This window comes from Dryobates pubescens, chromosome 8, assembly GCF_014839835.1.
Source record: "Dryobates pubescens isolate bDryPub1 chromosome 8, bDryPub1.pri, whole genome shotgun sequence".
Lineage (NCBI taxonomy): Eukaryota > Metazoa > Chordata > Aves > Piciformes > Picidae > Dryobates > Dryobates pubescens.
The window spans coordinates 8,520,887-8,542,080 of NC_071619.1; the positions used below are offsets into that span (position 1 = coordinate 8,520,887).

Genomic DNA, 21,194 nt, shown 5'->3' on the forward strand with positions numbered 1-21,194 from the left:
ATTCCCCTGCTCCAAGGGCATCACAGCTCCAGTACTCTTATTACGGGAAATCACACTTCTGGTGTTCACAAGGTATCCTTATCTTTTGGCTGTTTTTCAAGTTAAACCCAAAGGGTGAATCCAGGCTGGACCTCTTCACAAGCCTCACAGACAGCTTGTTTTGTAAGGAATTGCCACTTTTAAGAGCATAATTAAGATCAACCTGATGAAATTAGTCTAAACCATTGATGCAAACTACTGCTGTGTGTTCTATTCTATTAGAAGCAAACCATTGCTCCCAAATGTTACTCACAGCAATGCTCCTGTGAAGGTTTCTCACTGCATAGCATTGCTCTGACCCCACGGAGCGCTTCAGGAGCAGTACGAGCATTGCAGGGCCCCCACAGCATGTGGGACGCCACCCGTGAAGGCACGTGGAAGCCCCTCCTCAATCAGCAATTCAGCTACCAATTTTATATCCCTTTAAGCAGGGCTTATTAACCACACTACATAGTACCAGGGGCTGGCCATCTGGAAATGCAGATGTCATCTGCTCACCTTTGTAATCTGCTGTAAGGTTTGTCAGACAAGGACATATTTCATCTTGTGGTGCCATATAAATAAACAAAGCATTAAAAACAATCAGTTTTATCTGACTGGGGTTATGTCATATGGCTTGCTTTCCTTATGCAAGAAAACACATACCTAAAGTGCAACCAGATGCTGCTGGCAGAGTATCCATTTAATATGGACTCATTTCTAAAAACATGGTTACAGATGTGGCCTGCATCGTGAACCCAATGTTTAAGGAAAAATTCTCTCTATATAATCATTTCACTCAACTTCTATGTTTTCTTCAAGTCTCTTAACTCACAAAAAGCAATTGCTTTCTAGAACTAAAAGTTACAGACCCTTCCCTTTCACATACCTACCACAAAAATAATTACAGCATACTCTTATCAGAAAAGATGTTCATGGAGTCATAGAACAGTTTGGGCTGGAAAGGACCTCAAAGATCATCTAATCCCAATCCCCCTGGCATTGATCATAAATACCTTTTCCAACCAAAATGATTGTAATAAAACTCAAGCTATTTTCATAGCAGGACAGAAACCATCACAGGAAGTGACAAAATCATTCCCCATCTAAACCCAGAACATTTTCATTGTGTTTGATATCCAGGTATTCAAGAACAGTCCTCGTAAGAAGCCTGCTACTGACCTAGATCAGACAAGTTAATGTTCACATAGAGAGCATAATGTTTAAGAAAAAATATGTAAAGACAATAAAAAATATAAATGTATTTATATAAATAAACTTATTTGTATAAACAAATTTATGCTCATATGACATTACACTAGTAAAAACTCAAAACAGTTCACAGCTGATGAAGTTATTGTGTTGGCAATGTATTTATCCAATGAATTGGAGCACCTGGAAGCTAGTTTAATTACCAGTGACTCCATTTAAAACCAGTTGAAAAGAAAATAACCCCCTCCCCCAAACTATCATTTAATGAGACCTTAAAAAAAACCCCAAACTAACTCTTTCAGAGAGCATTGTCCCTTAAGAGCACCTAGATTTAATAGATGAAGCTCAAGTATGTGATTAATCTAGATAATCTTTTCCAAACAAGGTATTAAAAGGTCATCTGAAATGATGAATGATAAAACCCAAACAACCAAAACAAAAAAACACACACACAAAAACCCAAACAAAAGAAAACAAGGAAGAGTCCTATTGTCACTTATGAAATACAGTGTCAGCTTCAATTTTAAAATCCTCTCACCATCAGCCAATTTCTCATCAACAAGCACGTAATTGCATTGGCTCCTAGAGGCTGAAAGGTCAGACAACTTGATTTTTCTATTTAAAGTGTCCCACAAAACCTTTAACAAGAACTTCAAACATCCATTACACCTGAATTTACTAACATTTTCAACAAGACTAGAAGAAAACACACATAGCTGTACAAACACTGTCTTCAGTGGCTGAATTGGATTGATTTAAAGTGCAGTTAGACCCAACAAATTGTTCAGAGAGGAAACTCTGAGGAAGGATAAAAAAAGGTAATTTGAGCCCAGGGCTCAAAGTACTCATTCCAGCACCAGGAGGAAAAGGTTACCTCAGCAAGAGAGGCTCCTGGATCATCTACACACCAAGGCTCAGCTATGCCTTTACCTGAGCTTTTACAGCTACTTCAGTTCGGGTGAGTGATCCAGGTGAGCAGTTTGGCCCACATGCTGTCAAGTGGAATGGGCCAAGCTCTTTCTGGTGGTGCACATTAATAAAACCAGAAACAAGGAGGTCAAGTTTCAACGTGGAAGATTTCACCACAACATAAGGAGAAACTTCTTTACTGTGAGTGTTATGGAGCACTGGAGCAGGCTGCCCAGGGAGGTTGTGGAGTCTCCTTCTCCAGAGACTTCCAAAACCCTGCTGGATGCATTTCTGTGCAGACTACCCCAAGTGATCCTGCTTTGATGGGGGGGGGGTTGGACCTGATGATCTCTTGAGGTTCCTTCCAGCCTCTAATGTATTGTGGTACTGTGAATCTGTCTACATGGTGCCTAAAAGTTGCTTCCAAGCTTCAACTGCTATAGCCTCACTTAAAAGTTGAGCCTGCTAGACAGGTGCACTTGCCTACTATTTATTTCAGAAGCTTGCTAGCAAAGCTTTTTCTTCAAATGTAACAGAAATCCCTGTCTGAGAACATTTTGAGTTGACCAGTTCTGAAGCTTACCTATGGGGGGGGGAGGGGGGGGGGAGGAAAAACAATGGAGGATGTCTGTGCATTTGTTTGTTTTCCTAAGAAGGAAGACAAAGAAATTCTACTGTTTGAGAACCCAAAATATAGAGGTGGTTTCTGGACACAGTAAATCAACTGCAAAATCCTCCTTCGTTTACTAGGTGCCAACTGTTTCACGTGAACTGTATCACTCTTCCTAGAAATGGTGAATACCAGCAGCTGTAACATCAGTACAGGATAAAATACCTCAAAAGGAGAAATGTAGCAACTGTAACACTTGCATAGCTTGTATTAAAACGTTTAAAGAACAGTCTCACAGCCCAAGTCTTTCCAGATCTTAAGCCAATATGCAGGTGGGATATTTAAATACCACAGCAACCTGAATAATGAGCTGAGAACTAAACAGAGAATTGTTACCCGAGTGCTATCTGCACAGAGATGAGGACCCATGGATCCAGAGCCCACCATACACAGAATTTGTATGCAGGCATTATAACCTAAGTGTGCTATTCACCACTCTGCTGGGGCACCTTAATTAGCCAGCCAAGCCTGAGCCGAGTTTGTCTTATTTTAAGGCTTCCGGCATCCATGGAGAGTTCTTCAGAAAGCAATTCAAAGCAGGAATGTGATTAAGGGGAAAGCCTCAGCTGGCTGAGCGGTGTGAATACCTCCTTGCCTTTCCGCTCCCTTACAGACTGAGCCAAAGAAAGATGCCATGGCTCAACAGAAAGTCTCAGTCGCCGTGGATTGGAGTTGAGTGCAAACCACCCCTCAGGAGATGCTACAAGGAAACCGCTGCATGTCACAACCAAGATATTTCTCCTTTCCTGCTTTTGTACTCTCCCCCAAACCTAACAAATAAGCTAAAGAAGGCACTTTAATTAGGAAAGCTGCACAATTGCACATTTTCCGTCAAGTCCGTGCTAGTTCAGTTTGCCACAAAGGATAAACAACTAGAAAATTAGATCCTCTTAAATACCATCACTCAGGAAACTTGCTCTCACACAACTGCAAGATAAATTATTTGAAGATATCAGCTGTAACTGTTTCCACCCCCCCACCCCACGTGGAATTACACAACCCTGCACCCCCCAAAATCCACAGGCTCCTGCGGATGACTACGATCTTCCAACGCATCCATATTCATTTTTGCCTCTGGTCAGAAGTGGGCATTGCAATAAGTTTCTGGACTGACAAAGCCTACTTTTACAAGAGCTTTAATAATTTAGGCACTTCAGGGCAAACTTTACTTTCTTACATAATATCTTATTGCTGTAATCCACAGAAATATTTGCAGAAGTTTATCCTTGGGGCGATATGTAGTTTTACTCCTCCTCTCAGCATACTTTTTTCTTTCAAGTAGACTCACATGGTACCACATGCATATTATGGCACAAAAAGGCCTAAAAAATCTGTATTCATTAAACTTGACCATAATGTACATTGCTAACACTACAAGTGCTAATTTCAAACCACACAGAGGTGTTTGGGGTTTGGTCCCCCCCCCCCCCACCATGAGGAATCCTGTTTTCTTCTTCTGGAGGGTTATAAGATAACCCAAGGCAAAGCTGCGGTGACTTCTACCATGGACTGGAAAAACATGAGAACACACACAAAAAAATGAGTTAAAGTTATGTAGTTTGAACACAAGTAAAAGAAAGAGCATTAGGAAAAATTCTTCTAGATTCCTATGAATAAAAGAAGTAGATAATGTATGTTGAAGAGCATATGCAGAAACAGATGGAGAGAGGAAAGAGTTTTGTGTACTGCATAGTGGGTATGATTCAGTCGTTGCACCCAATTTCACCAATGCACAAGGACACAGAAGGTATCGAGAACAACAAGGGGAGGAAAATGCTCCCTGGAACACTCTGAAAGAATTAAAAAGGACATTAAAATGATGGTTATGGTTTTTGCTTCACCAGCTTTACTGCGTTTCCCATTCGTTTGTAAATGCCAAATATAATACTATGGGTTTTCCTCCTCCTCCTCTCTCCTTGAAGAGAGTCTGCAGAAAAGTGCAGTACTGCACACTCTCTACCCTGGAAGGACAGCGTTCTGGCAGAGCAAAGGCAGTGAGAAACAAATTCAGCATCATCACTCTTCTGACAGTGCTCAACATCAGAAAGGGAGAAAACCACCAGCATCCACTGTCTTCACACTGCTTCTGGCTGAGAGGCACCATCATTTATTTATAGAATCTCTCAGTAAGTTTGCTTACATCCTAAAGTAAGCTTTAATGATTTGACTCCTATTTTACCATATCACAATTAATAATATTTTATGACTTCAGTATAAGTGAGAGATACCATTAACAGCCAGCAGACATAGCTAATCAGAGGCAAGAGCAACGAGGGTCAGGTACTCAGCTGTGCCAGAAAGCAGCACCGCTTCTCACGGAGCATGAGCTGAAAGCTTGGAACAAGGTTTCAGGAACCTCAAGCACAGACAGGTCTATTATGCTGGCTTCAGTTATAGTCCTTCCAGTGAATCTGGATGTCTCCCATTGACTTCACTCCTCTAATTGCACTTGAATCAAAGGGACTTTCCAAGTAAGCCAGAATTCAGGATAAATGCACAAAGATAGGATACACAGACTGCCCAAATTGTCTGCCATTGGTCTTTCAGTTACTTCAGGCACTCAAACTTCTTCAGTTTTAAACTCTGCTTAAAGCAAAATGAACAAATGCCATAAAACAGCTTGATGGAAAAAAATCCATCATCGGCCAAATCTGGCATTGTTTGTTTCAGTTATATGGAATTGTTATGTCCGGCCCTCGGATCCTCTTTATTATACCCTCATTTCCCCTGACTGAAGAAACCTCTGTAACAGAACACCCTCAGGAGCCCTAATTTAACAAAGACAGCATCCAAACTTGACATCACAACTGAATGAATGAAGTCAGTAGTCTGGGTACGGGTGAGTTTAAAAGAAGCTTCCAATGGACAAAATGAAAAACTCCATATGATCATAAATCTTTTTATGAATAAGCTTAATAATCTTCCTCTTGCTACAAAAAATTTAATCAAGTTTTCATTGCCAGGAACTGAAAAAAGGACAGAAAAGCCACACAGAACAGAAAGAAGTTTTACCTTTTCTTTGCCTATGGCCTATCTCTCATTAATAAAGACCTCAAAAGCACCAGTGCTTGAAATGAATCTGTAGAAAGAGAGAAGCAGGGCCAAAGCAAGACTGAAGTGAGATAAGACAAATGCATGGGAATTATTACTGAGCTCCTTCATGTGCTTTACCATCATGAGAAGGCAACAGCCTTCATGGCAGTCACACAGAGCCAGGGCTGCTGGAGTGTACACACCACTTTCCTCCCCCTACAGAAATCAGGTATTTGATAACCCCAAACTACTGATCTTAGACGAGGACAGTGATTGCACCCAACACTGTCCTAGTGGTCTGAACAAAAGCAGAAGTGCTGCCACTCCTGTTTGTACATTCAAAAGGTGCCCAGCACAACCACAAGCTCTCTCAACCCATTTGGCTCATCACATTTAACTTTGAGGGACTCTGTTTTGGTTTTCCTAACATCAAAATGCTGCCAACAGAAAACAAGTTCACACCAGGGGTGATATGTGCAACAGGCAAAGTAATTTTCAGAAGCTCTTTCTATTCAAGTCAGTATCAGGTCGTCCAACAAGCTGACACAGCCAGAGCTGTTATTTTTAAACACAGTCATACTCTATTTAACTAAAGCATCTTTACTCTGACTGAGCCAGTATTACTTTGATAAGACTCCTTAAGTATCTACACTGAAGCCTACATATCACATCAAACACAGAAAACACCCACTTTTGAAGATGACACTTTATTACAACTAGGAAAAAGAAAAAGAGGGGAAAAGAGGTCCAGGAAAAAGCTAGGGCAACCCAGCACTGAAGAGCAAAAAGTGCTGTCTGCAGGACAGCTATTCATGCTGTGAATTTGTATCATTCACCACCTGCACAGAGACTAACTGGAACAATTTCAGTCAACTTAAACAGCGAACAGCTTTCTGCTGTTGGAAACTCAGCATTACACTTCTAAAACAACTCTTCTGCCAAGTTTGTTGGTAGCAACACTAAGTTTTCTTACACATCATTTAACTGCTGAAAACCTGGATAGAAGAAGAAAGGCAGTATCATTTTCAAAGGCATGTAAAAAGACTTCTAGTTACAGTTACACAATGTTTTTGGGAGGCAAGCTCAGCTATGCTGAACACCTTTTTTGTATCCAATGTAAATCTTATTTTCACACAAAGTTATCTTGTTCATTATTAGAACCAAGTGCAACCTCATGCTTTCCTTTCACCAAAGCAGTCATTTGTTCTTTCTGTTCCTGAACATGTAGACACTAATCTACCTGATGCAATGAAGTTTTCCCATGTTTAGCCCCCATTTCTTATACACAACTATGAAACAGAGCCAAGAAAATAAAGAGCAGCAATGGTACATGCCGTTCAACACTGAAAACCTTTTGATTTGACAACAGAAAATTTAGTCTTGCATCTTGTGCTGTGCAAGTACACTACAGACTCTGGAGATGAGGAAGCAGAAAGCAAGCCCAAGCACCCAACACCTCCTCACCACCCAGAGCTATCACTCACCGGCAACATTAGAGCTGGGATATGGGGGCATATCATAAAAGCCACAGAGTAGCTCATACCAGCACATTAACATTATTTTATTTGAAGTTTGTGTAGTTTCTCTAAAACATCACATTTATCCCAAAGAATCTCCCTTTAAACATCACTGCCTGTCCTCAGACAGGGCATAGGGAGAGTATGGGGAGCTTCCTAACCCAGCGGCTGCCACGTCGGATCTCAAAGCCTAGAAAAAAGGCTTTTTCATTCTTTTATTTCTACAAAGAGGTCTTCTTGCAGAAGGCTCAACTCACACATTTCATAAGTATTTTTACTTTGCTGCCCAGTACTGCAGGTGGAACACTGCAGAGCTATCATGACTGAGGAATTAAGGGGATGAAATCAACCTGAAGCTCAGAGCTGACAGTTTCCCCATCTCTCCCCCTTCACCCACAGGTTCTCACTGCTGCCTTCAGCAACTCACACTTCAGTGCTCACTGAACCCTCTCGAGCTAATTCAACTTATTAAAGAGTTAATGCACAGAGGGGGAAGGGGGATGAGAGGATGTATTCTGCTGCAATTCAGAGTCAATTGCATAAGTTCAGTGAGCAGCAAGTGCTTACACAAGAGAGGATGCGGCAGGACAACATGGCCAGGAGGGAAAGGCAGGATATTGCCTTTAGCTTGGTTGCAACATACAAGTCAAATATTTCAATCAGGTGGAAATCAGGATCCTAGAGAAGGCTGACTGTATAAAAGAGGTGATTAAATTCACTGAAATGGTGACATGCAGACTTTATTTGACTGGGTTCTTAAACAGGATTACAAGGCTTTAATTTGTTTCTTTAAATTGGTTTTAGAGAGAGAAAAAAGTTTAGAGAGTGGTGGAATAACCTTGGAGGGAGCACACAATGTTATTTCATGATAACCATGATAGTTTCCCCAACACAAATATATGCTAGTACACATTCTTCAAGTTAACCAATAAACTGAAGAGCCATAAAAAGGAACTACTTAGCAGTATGCATTTTCACATTGTAACTGGTAATTCTGTAGCTTTAATTTCATCTTTGAATTATCAGTTATATAGAACAAGTAACAGTGGCAGCACTATATATTACAGGAGGGGTAAACAAAGAGAGAGCTTTATCTAACTTTATTAAAGTAATAATGGACTGGCTTTTTTGTTTTGTTTTGTTTTTAAAAGGACAACCACAAAACTTTCTTCAAAGAGAGTTTTATAGCTGACTGCCAGCAGGGTGTGGGCTGAAGCTAAAAAACTTTGAAATAGGTCCCTGTGAAATCTGAAACCAAAATACACCAAAGGTCACCTCTCTGAAGAACCCTCTTGTCTGTATGCATACTATAAGCAAAGCTCTGTTAGTTCAGCCTGGGTAATAATGTAATTCAACTTACCCCCTGGGAGTAGCAACAACATCAGGTTTCTGCTACAAAGATAAATGCAGTGCACACAATACCTGTTACTATACGTTTGTGGCATGTTTGATAGTAGCCAGACACTAGTGTTACATGCTATACCTCAGGCTCTTTTTTTCTTGTTAAAGACTAACCCAGGTTATAAATACAACATTGTTATTCTTACTACCACCTCTAGCTAATTCTTTTTGCTCAACGGAGTCTTATGCAAACATACTAGCCAATACTAATAGGAAAGGAAGCAGCACATCTGATTTTTAAAAGTAATGACTATTTCTTCCTCTTTAAAGGAGAGCATTTCAACCCTTTTCAACAGGGAAACACAATTCTTCCAGCAGAGAGACAGGATCTTCTAGGACAAGATCCACTATGCTCTGTTGAGCCTTGCGGGCTCCGGTGAAACAGTTCACAGACCCAAGCTTGGTGCCATATAGCAACTGAGGTTCTTGAAAAGGGCAGTCCATATACACATTGCTCTGCAGACACATATGGGCTAGGCACTCCATACAAAAAAACTGGGCAGTCCAAGCTGCTGGCACTTGAACCATGAGGTGCATCTGGGCTTCTATTCTATGTATTCTATGTATGCATTCTGCTCACCTTTCCTACAGAGCAAAGCACTTCCACCTCCCGCATCTCCACTGAGAGCACTCGTTCCCTTTTGCTCTGAGTTATGGTCATACGTGTTTGCCAGCAGAGAAGAGATTTGGGAATCTTCACATCCATGCAAATTTCACAACACACAGGACTGAAATGTTGAACACCCTGGCTGGAAGACATTTGGTATAGAAGACATCCTGCTGTGCTTAATGGTCTCCATTGGCTACTTTGGGTCCACTGAGATAGCGTCTTGATCCAGGCAACTGGGAGACTTTCAGTCACAGGATCCTAATCTTGATGCATTGCCAAGTAACTTGATTTGATTAGAAGCACTGACATGCAATAAAGTGTTTACTGACATAAGGAACAGAAAAAAAACAAACAAACAAACCACCACAGAACATTTTCTGCTGAAAATGGTGCAGTGCTTAAGAAGAACTAAGCACTCTTTGAAATCGAGTCCTCAACCAGGAGCTGTATTAGGGCACGTAAAATTAGGGACACGGCTGTTTAAAAAACATCTAAGCTTAAACAAACACACAGAGAATGTAACATGTATGCAATAGCCATTTAAAGAGGAAGTAATTTTTCAGGGTTTTCCCCAAGTGCTTGCCCCACAGGAAAATATGATGTTAAAAGGGAACCCACATTGCCTCTCTGCCACCTAAGGCCAAATTATCCAGGCACCTATAAAAAAAAAAAACCACCCTCCTGATGTTTTACAGCTTAAACATTTTATACAGTTTAACTGGCTTGTCTTGAGTTCACATGCTTTATGTTACTTGATATGTTGTAACTAGGAAGTTACCTGGACTCATTTCAAGATTTTTTTTTTCCAACTGATCTGGTTTTAAGTGCAGCCTCACTCATGCTAGCACCACACAGATGTGTTCAATCTCTTTGCATGCTACAGAACTATTTAAGCACAGCTCAGAACAGAGTTGAAAAAGGAGGTGGGAACCTGCCTGCCAGAACACTAGATTTGGTTTCTGGGTTTGGGCTATTTCTCTTAAAACCCTACAGATTTCCATGTATCTGCAAGTTCCCCTGCACATTTCTTTTTTCACTCAATACCAGACTCATGATTTTGATCAGACTGACAAGGAACAAGCCAAATATTTAAAGAAAGCTTGCTGGTTACAGGCGTGCTTTGCTTTACAAAACACTGTACTAACTCTTATTTAAGCATGTATCACAACTTCGTTTTCCTTCCTCAGCTGCTAAGAATTAAAGCACTGCAATAAAAACATTTATGAACACTTAAATTTGAATGAGTAATCTACTTTGGACACTTTGTCTTGGGAGAGGTGGGGTTTTGTTCCAAATCATGCACGTGTGGAGGTATTTGCCAAGCTCTCCAACTGTGTCACTCCAGTCCTTAAGCCATTTAACACAGAACATGCATGTGTCCTTTGAATGCCAAGTCAGCTACGTGTCAAAGACAAACAGCTCTGGATAGTCAATCCATAGCAATCAGCACGTCAGTAACAAACCCAATTTGTATTCAGTAGTATGTTCATGGACAGGAATGGAAGACTATAAAGAAATTAGCATATACCCACAGATTCTTTCACAACCTCAGTAATTCTAGGAGTAAGAAAAATTACACAACCTTTGGTGTGAAAATACAGTTTGTCCTAAGAGACAACAGCTTCCAATTAGTAAATGAATTAAAGACCATGTACATCATCTGCTCGCTGTCCTGACAGCTGGGTAGAAGAAGAAGGAAATACTTGTGGCACCAGAGTAGTTTTGCCTTTGCATATGCTTTTAGACAAACAGGCATTTAAAGACAGCTGCCACTGAAAGCCAGAAATTGTACAAATTATCTGTGAAGATTACAAAAACAATAACTAATTAACTGGATATGTCATACAACGCTTCATACATGACCAAGATCTGAAACAGGGTGATGGGCTTGTTGTGGGCACTATCAATTTTGTCATACCAGTTTAACTAGTTATTCTTCTATTAGAGCAGCAATACTACAGAGGGGATAATGTTGTAACTGGTTAACATGGGAGTGCCAGCTACTCATTTTATACACAGCTTCTTGCACCCTCAACTTCAGCACCGTCATAGAAATTGGAGATAATACAGCTGAAGAAAACCAAACCATACTCTCACTGGACAGGCTACCAGACTGTGCAGCCTCCAAATAAAGTTTGTTCCATGAATGAAGACTTTTGGCTTGATTTTGGTGGTTTAGGACACACACAGTAGGTAGCCAGGCACATAGCAGTCATCGCTACATTAAAAGAGGGCTGGCTTACATTGTGATTTACTCCTGCTTTAGCACTGATCAGGATCCTGGAGAGAAATTGTTATGTAATTCATTAGCACACTTAAAAACAGTTGTGTATCTAAGTCAGGAAAATACAAAGGTACTTGTGAGGTCACTTCTTCTGTGTCATTGTATTTGGTTTTAGGCAGAGCTGGATACACTGCCTAGTATTGTCTGCTGTTTCCGCCCCCAAATCCTATTTTCAGTCTCACCTAATTTTTCATGTGTTAGGCTGAGGTGTCTGCTAGATCTGAATCATCCAAGCCAAAAACACTTCCACTCTTCCTGACAAGGGTTTGTAAGTATACTTTCTGATGCTATTGTTTAACTTTTAAATCAAGGACCTTTTCTTTGGAAAGCACTACCCAGCTTTCAAATACTGGACTTTATGGCCTTACCAATGCTTTTTAGAAATGCAGAGGGTTTTGTATATAAATCCATGAAGACTGAAACGTCATAGAAGTTGCTAAGGAAGTACTGGGATACTGGATTATATGAAACTATGTTAATATCAGCAGTCTTTCTGAACCTAGCCAACTCACAATTCTCCTTGATCGAGAAAGCATTTGACTCACACAGACAACATCAGTACTAAATCACTGCCACTGCATTCTGTCAAGACTTCTAGAGCTGCCAAAAAAAAAGGCATCTCATCAAAAGCCAGTCCACATTTGGGGGTTGGAGGAAGTTGTGTGGGACACAAGTAAAATTTCAAGCTAATATTCTTCCTTTCTTGCTTTGTATTACAAGTAAAACAAGCTTCATCCAGTAAGCTTTTCTATTTTGCACGCTGTTTATCATCAGAAAGACATGCACAGGAAAACTTGGTTGGGTGGTAAGCACCCCGCTTCCAGAGCTGACACAGACTGAACATCCACAAATGCATGATGTGGATCCAACTGTCTTCTAAACTGTTGTATTTAGTATGATAGCTATAGATGATATGCATGGGAATGCTTGTTTCCTAAAAAGAGAGAAAAAAAACCAACACAAACCCACATGTAATGAATACATGCAACATGAAAAAAAGAGACCAATTGCTACAGGTATAGTTGAGGACAATGAGCACAGATTTTCACAGCAATTCTGTGGCCAACAGAGCAGACAGTTCATCTCTCCTCTGAAGTGCCAGCTGCCAATAACACCAACACTGTTCTAGGTACTCATTCAGGGCATCACAGCAACAGTAAGAGCATCAATAAGCTGCCATCAAATATGGTATTTCAGACTGCCACATACTTCAGCTGGAGAAGTATCTGCAGTAGGTTCTGACTGCACAAGGGGAAAGGGATTTGCCAGCTGTTAGCTGCTGCAGGTCAAGAAAACAATGTGAATAGATTCAAAGCAAACTGGAGCTTTTACACCAGTTGGCAATTAACTGATCTTCACCTCAACCTGCTGACTCACACAAAAGCTACCTGATGCTTTGATATCACTAGGATTTTAACACATTAAAGGATACGAGGCAAGAAAAGCTTTTTCTTTGGCAGGACCAGAACAGTTTAAGGGACTGAAACAAAGAACAAGGTTATTATACTTCCCTGATTAGCACTTTTCAACAGCTGACTGCATCCTTGTCAAGCAGACTTGACATTACAACCATAAGACACATACCATGTTTAATATGCTCCTGGAGTCCTAACTGAACAGATACCCAAACCATATCTATCAAACAATAAAGATACAGGTTGGAAAAAAAAATAACCTACAACACAAAACAACCAACCAGGAACCACCATCCCCACAATGAGATTTGAAGCTCTCAAGCTTTCTTTCACTAACTGTTCAAAGAATTTGAAGAAAACAGCAACTTTTTTCCATAGTAAACATACTCCAGTTTGAGGATTTCAAAGAGACAGTCCCCCAGCAGCCTAGATTAAGAGCATGCCAGCAGATATTTTCTTATCTAACCCAATGAAAATTGTTTTGTCTTAACTAATAATGCAGACTGCAAGTTATCCATAAAACAGATGTACACTGGCTAGGATATCTTTAAAAGAAATCGCTCAAATCTCATTTATGATGAATTCAGTTATCTTGAATACAAAAAAAAAGAATCAGAAGTGTCTCCCCATATGCCAAGTGACTCAAAGTTAATATAAGAAGCAGAGTAGACTGTGTGGCAAACAGATCCAACATTAATACACAATGAGTAAGTTACTGCTTGTTGCCTAAGGGTCAAGCAGCTTTTATTCACCCTCATCTGCCAAAAAAATGCTACACAAAAGACAACTATCCCCCTAAGAACCCTACCAGAAGCCACACCACCACCCCTCATACAGCAACTAGCATTCCAAAACACAGCTTGAAGAAAAGCCTGTGATGTAATGGGAAACAGTGTTATTAAATAATATGGATTGCATGCTTCTAAATCAATACCAAAACAATGGCCGACTCGGTTTGAAACAGCAGCACCATGAAAACGCAAAAGTGCCTTAGTATAAGGGAAATAACAACCAGAGGTCACTATGACTGCTAAAGTTACAGCTCATTTTTTTTTAAAGAAACAACATTTTTTTTTAACCCACTGTAAAAGAAGCTAGCAAAGGCAACTTTATACACCAGCTCAAAGCAAGTTACTATCCTAAATTAAGCTTCCCTCCCTCCCCCCCCCTTCCAACACCATTCACTTCAGGGCAAGCACATTTGTTGCAGTTTTAGCTAGCAGCAATGATTTTAATAAGGGAAAAAACCAGCAGCCTTCTCTCTTCATTAATTTCAGGTTTTGCTCTGTAAAACATTCCACTCACAAAATGAAACAAACTACACTTGGCTTGTCTTAAAAAAAAGGCGGACATAATTTGTCCCTTACATACTAATTTCTGATGATTTTTCAGAACAAACAGTGTCTTACCCCAGGTCATTTGGCCTGTAACAAGTTGAGCTGAACAAAAGCAGGCAGCCCTGCATGCAATGTCACCTCTAACATCACATGCAACAGGGACAGTTCCAGCACAGTTAGGCTGAACCCTGCTCAGTTCATCCAGCCCTGCCGAACAAGCAGGCTCGTTTCATACCAGCAAAGGGTGGACAGCAGAGCTGCAGTACACCTCACAGACTGACAGTGCAACATCCCCACTCACCCCAATTGCCCAGGTCCACCCACTCTACAAGCAATGCAAAATCTCTGGCATGAAAGGCACCACCCGGATGCCCTCTTTGGGTTAGACGATCAGTATATGCGACAGCCTAACTGCACCACCCTAAAATCATCATTTCCTTTAAAATGTCAGCTGCCTCAATCCTCAGACAAGAGTCAAGGATAATGACTGATTTAACCAAGAGACCATTAAATCCCCAGATATCCTAAAGCGTAGCAGCACTCCATCTATTGGTCAAGAATTAAGGACGTGCTTAATCATTATCATCATGCACTAACCTCAGTCATTAAACAGCCCCTAAATAGCCCACTCCTCCTTCTCTGCTTAGTGCTTCACGTTCTCCCAGCAAAACTGTCTTCTGATAAATAATGTCAGCATTATTAGAAGTGTTAACATGAAAAATGTGTGAAGTTAAAACTGGTATCCACTATTAATCACACAACTATCACTTTGTTTCATTGACACACACTCCTTACTCAGAGCAGCATTGAGGAAACTGGCTGACAAAGAGCCCACAGCATTCCCAGAGTTCACACCACCTCACCCTGTAAGCACTGAGTGTCACCAAGAAAACTCAAATGAGGAGCTCACATGGTGCTTCCAAACAGGTCACTTACAGAATGGGGTGTGCAGACCAGAGAACTCCCCAGTAGAAGAGACCTGTTGGCAAATCCTGGCAGGCAGGTGAAAGGGAGCCCTTCACTGCAGATCCACTGCCAGATCAGCAGCACACGAACTGCCCCAGCTCACACTGTCCCTCTCCCAAAGCCACCACCATCCCTTCCCAGGTGACACAATGGCCATGCATTTGCCACACCAGTGCTTTATTCCAGTTACCAGCAGCATCTGGACCAGAAGGCAGGTGAGACAGCTTGAAGCTGCCCCATGTGCACCAAAGCCCTTTTTTTTAAAGGCTGAGGTCACATTTATCACCTTCATTCCTTTAGCACCAAAGCTTATTTTACTTCTCCCACACAATGAGCAATTCAGCAATTTCACACATGCATGTTTTATAACCCATGGCAAGTTATTTTTTGGCCAGGTATTCATTGCCATTGATTTTATCTATTTGTCTTAAAACTTCACTCCTCCACACAGTGGCATCACGCAGTTAAATCATAATCCTACACATTATACCTCTGCTTGGTATCATATTGCTACCTTCTAGACACGAGCCCAGGACTTGTGGATGCAAAACAAAATAAAACAGTAAATTCAACCCCAGTTTCTCTGTACCATAACAATGCTGAGGAGACAAACTGAAGCAACCCACCTCTATGACCAGCTGCAGCAGCTACAGCTTGTGAGGTATGCGGTGCCCCCCTCCCCCCCCGAGAGGCAGCCCAAGGCTTCCCTGCTAAAAATCACATTCATTTAGTCATGCAGATCCTGCCTGCCCCCAAGTCTGGGATGAACATCAACTAATAAATCTGCTCTGAATTCCTAAACAAGCTTTTTCACACGAGACAAACACAGTCTTGTGGGGGAGACCCAAACTGAAGAACAAACTCCCAAGAGGCCGATAGAGATCCTCATTTCTGGAGCCTAAAGTTCAAGACCGCAATCTTCAGTTTTGTCCTCGCCGTTACAAACACACAAGGAACACAATTCCCAGCTGTTGAGCAAAGCCGGAGCTGTGCGAGCAGGGCAGATGCTGGTCACGCCAGCAGGTACGCATTGCCGTGATCAGAATTCCTGCGCTCGCACTTGGGCATCGCGTTCCTCGCACCACCGTACACGGCAAAGGTGAAGTCGTGCGCGATCAAACATAGAAAGCAGCCTAAAGAACACTGATTTTAGGAAGTTTTTTTTAAGACTCACAGGGAGCCGGCAGCCTTGCGGTGGAGCAAGGGCAGTCTGCAATTACGATAATTACTTTCGAGGTTTTATTTGATTCGCAGAGCTTCCGAGCAGAGGCACGTTATTTAAAGCCGTGTCCTTCCCAGCTCGGCGCGGAGGCAGAGCGCCGGCACTGCAGCATCTCCCCCGGCCAAGGGCTGGCGTACACCCGCCGAGAAGTTCCCCCTCCGCCCCACGGCGGCCGCAGTCCCCCGCCACCGCCTCCACCCGCCTCCAGCCGCGGCCCCGCGCCAGCCTCGCAGCCGTGAAGCGGCAGAGGGAACGGGGGGCGCGCTCCAGGCCTCCAGACGCCCCTTCCCCAACAGCGGCCGCAGCGCTGCAACCGCCGTTACCGCCCGCGCGCGGCGAGAAAGGAGAAGATTCCCCCCGCCCGCTCCTCTCCCCACACCGCGGGAGCGTTACCTCGGCGGGCCCGCGCCTTTGTGCCTCAGTCCATCCCTCCTCGCCAGCGGCGGGAGCCCCAGCACCACCGCGGCGGGCGGGCGGGGAAAGGGGCGGCGCACTATATGGCAGGAAGGGACACCTGGGCTCCGCCCCCCGCGCCCGCCCGCCCGCTGTGGCTCACTATCTGGCAGCGAGCAGCGGCTCGCCCCTGGCCCTTCCCCCGTCGCCCCTCGGCCAAGTTTGAAGCCGGGGAAGGGCGAGGGTGGAGCGGCGGCGGCGGTCCTCTTCACCCTCCCCCTACTTCAAACTTGGCCGAGGGGTGGTTGCCCTCCATTGTTGTCCCCGGCCCAACTCCCCGCGCCTCGGCCGCGGTTGTACCTGCAGTGTGGGGCGTGCAACGCCGCTCGTCCCCGGCGAAGCATCCTCCTTTATGTCTGAAGTGCCATGGGCAAGCGGGGTCTGGCTTCAGGGGATGGATTCCGCAATGCACGGTGCAGAGCTGAGGTGGCGGTGGAATAAAATGAGGTGTACGTGGGAACAATGAATAAATACGAAACTGAAAACCGAAAGAAGAAGAAAAAAAAACTGTTTTGAAACAAAATCTTGATCTAAACAGTCTTTTCTGCTGAAAGGCAGCAGAAGGCTGCTCCAGATGGCTGCTGAGGAGAAGAATCTTGCATCTGCGGGGAGAAAGTAGCCCTGGCTAAAAAAAGCTGCACAAAATGCAAATGTCTTTTTATCAACACCTGTCCTTTCTTCCTTTCTTTTGGCTTTGTGTAATTGTTCTGCTCCACAGCTGAAATCATCTCTGTCTTGGTTCCCCACCCAAAGATACTGGTTTCTTGTTTTTAGGACTGATTTGTTTACTGGCTCTGACCAGCCATTTGAAGTTACAGAGGCACTGGTGTTAGTTGTTCTTTATATGCAAATCCGTCTGCATTTTAATTATATTTTTAATTATTTTTAAAATTCAGAAGTTGTCTAAGATATGCTTGAAAGGCTTAATAGTCCCCTTTGAAATCAGCAATATTGCTTACAACTAACTCCGGGTAGGTTTGGGGACAAAACTTTTCAGTTCTGCATAGTTACTTTTAAGGAGCTCCTCAAGAACTGTGATCAGAGGGAAATGAGCAGGGAGGGAGCAAGGGCAGGGTGAAGACACAACCGGCCTGAGGCCCTCTTCTGATGAAGTCACCGAAGAGGCTCCAGCCCTGCTGTCTGCTGCCATCGCACCAGTACAGGAGCTGCACATCCCTCACAGGACGCTCCCTCAGGAGCTGGAGACGTACTTGGAGAAAAAAGTGCCGGAGGCACCAAAGTATCCAGCCATGGGGTATTTGATTTGGACAGGAAAAGGATGCAGAACATGCTTTAAGTTTGCAAATTTATACCCAGCACTGAGATGGCTTCACCTGACCAGACCAGCACTGCAGGAAGCTGTAGACACTGGCCACTAATATTGGAATGAAGTGGTACAGCATCTGTTATTTAGATGTTAAAATACAAGCCGTTTAACTATCTAGTGGTTGTAGGAAATGAAAACTTACCTTGGGCAGAGGAAGAATATATATTTACATGCAGCATACACTATGAAGATTGAAGCAATTTGTTTTCTCCAATTTGCATATTTATTCAGTACAGCAATCATGAAATTAGTAAGGCTCTTCCTTCCATGTTCATCCCCTCTTTTTTATTTCCTTAAAAAAAAAAAAAAAAAAAGAAATACAGCTGTATCATGCTTTGATAAACTTTTGACCTGGAAAGGCCAAGAAATGACAAACTTTAGGTGTGATTTTGAAAGTGAGGGTGATACTGCAATGAAATTGGTTAATCAGGATGTGAAACTGGTGGATCAGGATGTCTGTGCTCTGGTCCAGACAACTGCTTAGCTAGAGATGGTGCTGGCACAAGAACAATTGGGAATGGACAAAATTAAGATGGAAATTATCTAATGGTTGCTAACCATTAGAACAATCAAATTCTACCATTTCCGGGGGGTGGGGAAAGGGGAATTGGGAACGGAAAAATCTTACTGCTTTTGAGACTGAGTTTATTAAAGTCATTATACAATGTATTGCCTACAACAGCAGGGGACAGACTTGATGTCTCAGGAGCTTGATTTGAGAGGTAGGGTTCTGCGTGACATTGATCATACACCTTGAAATTTGAATTTCAGAGGCAGTGGTTGCTTATCCCAGCAGAATGCTTTCAGGCATGTAAAGATGCCTTTCGTGTTTATTTTAGGGTGAGTTTTCTTCTCCTGGGCATGTGGATGAGTTTTACTTGAGTCCTAGGAAGATTATGAGGATGACAAATTCTCATGATTCAGGCTCAAGCAGGATCAAGAAGAAACATTTCTGCATGAGAAAGACTTCTCCCATTAGTTCTGGAGGTTTTGTTTCCTCCTTTGAAACAACTGCCAGGTGCTGCTGGAGAGTCGCTGGCCTTGGCCAGTTCTAGCTAGGCAGGTCTCTGTGCTGCAGCTCTTGCAGATGATGCGGCAAATGGAGATCTCTGCTTGGGCTCTCTGCCTGCAGGCTTCCGTGTGCTTAGGGGCTGCTTCATAGACATCCTTCTGTGGAGTAGGAGAGGCAACATCTAGAGCAGGGAGGACAGATAATAGCCAGGACTGGATTTTTGGGGTCAGACTATAGCTTATTATTAAAAAGCCCCCAAGCACTTAACAGGTGGAACTAAACCCTTGGTAATCTACCACAGCATTGTATTTTTAGACAGTGGGTCCTCAGACATACATCTGGCTCTATTACTCCCTCTGGACTTCACAGCATTGCCCACTGTCCACTAAATAGATTGCAAAAAAAGCCACACAACAGGTTAAGAGTTTCCTTTTTCAGGGCCCAGTTTGGCAGAAATCCTTACCAGTTTACATAGTACTGCAGCCTTTTCACCCTACATAAAGCCATGTGTCTAATCAGTGGACCTAGCTGAGCTACTCATTAGAAACTTGGCCAAACCACAAACATTTGTTTCCTTGCTTTATGCCAAACTCTGAGAAAGGAGGAGGGAGTGGCATGGAGCTCATGTTAATGAGTTCTTCATTCCCCACAGAGAGATAATCAGAGCACTGCTCAGAGATTCATCAACATTTTTTATTAGCACTTTAATGACCTACATGTTGGGGTTTTTTTAAAAAGAAGTGACTTCAGCTAAGATCTAGATAATTCCTCATGCAGCTGTGGTTTAGGAAGTAGCTCAGGGGATCTGCATGCCAAATTACTTAGCTCTAGTTAAAAAAATACATATACACCACAAGACTTCCTGGGTGCCTCCTTTTCCAATCAAGGGCATTATGTCCTCAATCTGCCTCTTCTGGGTTATGTGGGCGGTGGTTTGGTTCCTTTTCCAATCTTTGCAGCTCCGTGAGCCATGCAGCAAAACACCAGTCACTGGTGGTACTTCATGTTCCCTGCGGACAAAGGACCGTAACAGCTCCCTGACCCCAGTCACTCTGGGAGGCAGCCTCCCTTGGGAGCAATAAAAGGCATTTCCAGGGACCAGCACTGATCCTACAAGACCAGCTTCAGAGACTTTTCTAAATGCTGAGGGCTGGAACCTTTTCCACACTGCTGCAGGGTGAACCACTAGCCAAAGGGATTTCCTGGTGCCTGCTGAGGAGCCTGTGGTTCCATGTACACAGCAGAAGACCTCGATGCAACCATTTGTATGTTACAGCAAGAGCTGATAGTAGAAGAGTGCTTTTATGAGCTTGGCAGAGGCTGTTCAGAAATTACCCAAAGTTTGGTGTTTGCAAATACCTCCTTCCATGGTGGAAGTCAGTAATGGCAGCTGTTCCAGAGTCCCTCTGGTTTAAAAGGGAGGGAGCTGCCGGCCTTTTGCTGTCATTCAGGAGGACCATCAGCTGGAAATTACAGCACAATCTCTTCCCATGCCTCCCCCACTCCCCAGTGGCCAGATTTCCTTCTGGTCTTCTGGAGAAGGCTGTGAGAACATATACATTAAAGGCAGGGATGCAGTTAAGTACTGCAGAATAAGCAGGGTTATGAGAGTATTATAAAGGAATACTCTTTACTTTTTCCTGAATCAAACCCCAAGTGTTTCCTGTCAGATCTCAGTACAATGGGACACAAATGCACAGTCCATTACATTCACATTTCCTCCAAATTGCTGTCTCTTTCCTTCAAACACAGAGGACAGGAAAGGATGCTTTCTGTCCCCAGTCATGTCTCTCAGCTGATTTTACCTC

The 21,194-nt window shown here is 42.9% G+C and overlaps 1 protein-coding gene across 1 annotated transcript in view; it reads right to left on the reverse strand.

Annotated features, from left to right (window-relative positions):
- ADD3 (adducin 3) overlaps positions 1–17,073 on the reverse strand; it is a 112,885-nt gene extending 95,812 nt beyond the window's left edge. The window contains exon 1 of the mRNA XM_054163510.1: positions 16,988–17,073. The gene's annotated coding sequence lies outside the window, so the exon portion shown is untranslated. The remainder of the gene's footprint in view (positions 1–16,987) is intronic.
- Positions 17,074–21,194: the final 4,121 nt, after the last annotated feature.